Raw genomic sequence first — 3,894 nt, 5'->3', positions numbered from 1 at the left:
GGCCATCTTTATGGGTAGGTAATAAAAAGGGGTGAGTTCAGTTAGAGTCTGTCAGAATAAAAAACAAAGGGGTATTAGCTTAAAAAATTTCCTTAGCAAACAAAAGTGGTTTAGTTATACAAAGTTCAAGTTCAGCTTATCATGCAAGGCCAGCACAACCTGGGTTGTTTCTTGTTCATGCCTCTGGAAACCATTAGTAAAACTTTCCAAGGTCCATATGAGACAGCCCCTGACCAACTTTCTATCATTGCAGAAAATTTCAGTGTTAACAGTTTTCTATAATCAGGCATTTATGGGAAATTAATCTCTCAGTCCTTAAATTTTGTTTCCCTGAGGGCCCATGTGTGAGATTTCTCACTTTATATCATCTGGTTCCATTTTAGATTGAAATTCTTTCAGGTGGTAGGGATTTGTTGTAAGGTACTAGGATGTGGCCAATTCAGCACAGATTAAAGTGACATACTGAAGAATTTCACCCTGAAGTCCAGTGTCATGATAATGACACAAGCAGTGTATTTGACTGGGGTCATGGCCACATCTTTGGGACTCACAATTTCCTGGCTAAGACTGATTAGAAATTGAAGAAAAATAAACTCTGTGGTTATTGCAGTTATTTATTTAAATATAAACTATTAGGAATATTGTCAATTGTTCTCTCTTTCAGTATTATTTATCACACAAAAAATAAGATATTCTTAATAAAGTTTTCAGGCTTCTGCTTCTAGGTGGACTTGAGAGCTAGTGGCAAATTAGAGGTTCTTCTGAAAGTCACCAACAAAGCTAGGTCAAATAGAGAAATCATGGATTGAACCCAGAGGATACCTGGAGAGGCTAAGACAATAGGGAATGAAGAAACCTCAGAAGGTAGACTGAAATCTATACCTGTTTCTACCCCAGATAGTAGGTATCATTTTCATAATTTCTTATGCAAGCAATATAAATTTTTAAGAAAAAAATTTAAAAATGTATTTAAGCAAACCAAAAAGAGATATGACAAAAATTCCTCTATCATTTATTTCCATTGCTATTATGTGCTGTGTAACTTTCCAGACATTTTTATATGTGTATCGCTGTATATATATGCAATTAAATAAGTAGACACTCTTGTCAAGAAATGGAGGTATGCTCTGAAAATGATTAATAACTGAGGTTTTCTACTAAACAATATACTTTCTTTCTAGATTGATATAGTTACACCAGCATTGCTACATAATATTCCATTGCATGTGCAATAGTTAGTGTGTCTAAAACCTTGATATTAAAAATTTAGGTTTCTAATTTTTTTCATTATTATAAGGAATTTCTTACTAAAATCATGGGGTACATTTTCATTATTTACTTATGATGAATCTCAGAAGTAAAATTACTAGTTTTAAAAATATAATATCAAACTAGTTTCCAAAAAAGTTATTTTGTAGTCCTAGTAATTTTGTCTTTCTCCCATACTCTTGTACAGAAGATATGTTTTTTTAAAAAAATATGGAACACTTCACGAATTTGCATGTCATCCTTGCGCAGGGGCCATGCTAATCCTCTGTATCGTTCCAATTTTAGTATATGTGCTGCCGAAGCGAGCACCAGAAGATGTATTTTTATTATTATATTATCAGTTCTTTATTATTATGTTATGAATTGGATATATAAGAAATTTATACCCACCCTTTGATTTTTTACTTTTAGAATATTAAATAAAAATCATATTAATCACATGTATCTATGTTTTAGCAATCGGCTTCAAAATGTTCTTAACTGACTTTTGTGCAGTCCATTTAGTTTTCTTTCCTTTATAGGTAAGAATAGATCATCACTTTTAAACTTCTCATTTGCTTTGTAAACATTTAAAAGTCAATGGTCTTCATATCTAAAAAATCATCATCAAAATCAATATCAAGGAGCTTAATGCCTGTTTTCTTCTAGGAGTTTTATAGTTTCTGGTCTTAAATGCAAGTCTTTAATGTATTTTGAAGTATTTTTGTGTATGTGTAAGATAGCAGTCTAGTTTCTTTCTTATGCATCTGGCCAGTTTCCCCAACACCATTTGTTAAAGAGACTACCTTTTCTTCAGTTGTTCTAGTTTCTTTGACAAAAATTAATCAATCATATATACATGGGTTTATTTCCAGGGTCTCTTGTGCATTCGATTGATTTTTTGGTCTCTTTTTATGCCAGTGTCATACTGTTTTGATTGCCTTAGCTTTGTAATATGGTTAAAATCAGGAAACATGATACCTCTAGCTTTATTCTTTCTCAAGATTGTTTTAGCTATTTGGGGTCTTTTGTGGTTCTATACAAATTTTAGGATTATTTTTTCTATTTCTGTTAAAAATGCCATTGGAATTTTGATAGAGATTGCATTGAATCTGTAGATTGTTGGGTATTATGGATATTTTACTACTCAAATTAATATTAAGATATTAATTTTTTCAGTCAATGAAGATTAAATATCTTTTCATTTATTTGTGTTTTCTTCAGTTTCTTTTATTAAGTGTCTTATGGTTTTCAGTGTACAGATCTTTCACCTCCTTGGTCAAATTTATTTTTAAGTATTTTATTCTTTTTTAATACAATTATAAATGAGATTTTTTTTCTAAATTATTTTTTTCTGATAGTTCATTGTTTGTGTTTAGAAACACAGCTGATTTTACCTATTGACTTTATATCTTGTAGCTTTAATGCATTCATTTATTAGATATAGTGAAGTTTTTTTGGTAATCTTCAGGGTTTACTATATATGATATTGTGTTATCTGCAAATGGACAATTTTTCTATTCCTTTCAGATTTGGATGTCTTTTATTTCTATTTTTTCTTTCATTGCTGTGGCCTAGGACTCCTAGTACTCTGTTGAATAAAAGTATCAAGAATGGGCATCCTTGTTTTCTTCCTGATCTTAGAGGAAAAGCTTTAATCTTTCACCATTGGGTTTGATGTTAGATATGGACTTGTTAAATATGGCCTATATCATGTTGAGGTACATTTCAGTTATACCTAATATGTTGAGAATAATTAGCTTTTTGTTTTAGATTCTGTGGATTTTTATAGTTTCACAAATGTCTTGAAGCCTACAATGTTTCTTTTGAGCCCTCTGTTGATTACCCAGTTTCCTTATAGCAGACCTCCATCATGTGAAACCTGGATTCTCAATCTCCTGCTCATACCCTAATTGCTATAGGTTGTCTATTGAGTTTGAAACATCTTATTGATAATTTCTGCTAAGATTACTTTTTTGTAAAAATGCTATTTTTTGTTCTTTATCAGTATGCTATATAAGAAGATTAATTTTTCCACACCATGTTCATAGGCATAGAGAACATAAAGTTTTCAATGAAATTCTAAATGAAAAGATTCAGAAAGGAGACCTACAATGCCTTCATTTTATTTTGTTTTCTAACTTGAAATTTTATATTAATTGTTAAATGTTGCTTTTTCTCCATGGGTGGTGATCAATAAGACACTGTAATTTATTTAAGTTATATATATTCTCTCAACTAAGAATTCTTTAAGAATCCTCTCTATTAAGCCTCTTAGATTTCATCTCACATATTTTCTTATACTCTATATTTATTTCAATTTTTTAATTTGTAAAAGCTTATTTTATTCATTAAGCTTCATTCAAAAACATATATTAAAGTTCTTTTGTGTGCATATCTAAATACTACTTCTAAAATGTCCCATTTCATATAAAGTTATTTTGGAAATGTAACACTTCTCTATTTGGTGAATCGATTACCATAAGTCTTCTTAAAAGTATGTAACTCTTTTGGACCACATGTTCTCTCTCATTAATACTTACAAAATGCATCCAACATAGATGTGAAGCTTGAAAGGATCAATAAAGACACAGCAGGGGAAAAGGTTCTGTCAGAAAAACTTTGATAGATATTTTTTCAAAGAAG

At 30.5% G+C, this 3,894-nt stretch overlaps 1 non-coding gene across 1 annotated transcript; it reads right to left on the bottom strand.

Moving 5' to 3' along the window:
- Nucleotides 1–1,473: 1,473 nt before the first annotated feature.
- Nucleotides 1,474–1,578, bottom strand: LOC118968357 (U6 spliceosomal RNA). Its single transcript, XR_005055974.1, has one exon. It is a non-coding gene; the product is annotated as a U6 spliceosomal RNA (small nuclear RNA).
- Between the last annotated feature and the right edge of the window lie 2,316 nt (nucleotides 1,579–3,894).

This window comes from Manis javanica, chromosome 3 (assembly GCF_040802235.1).
Source record: "Manis javanica isolate MJ-LG chromosome 3, MJ_LKY, whole genome shotgun sequence".
Lineage (NCBI taxonomy): Eukaryota > Metazoa > Chordata > Mammalia > Pholidota > Manidae > Manis > Manis javanica.
Note: the sequence above shows the minus strand (reverse complement) of the source record. Positions and strands in the feature narration are given on the sequence as shown.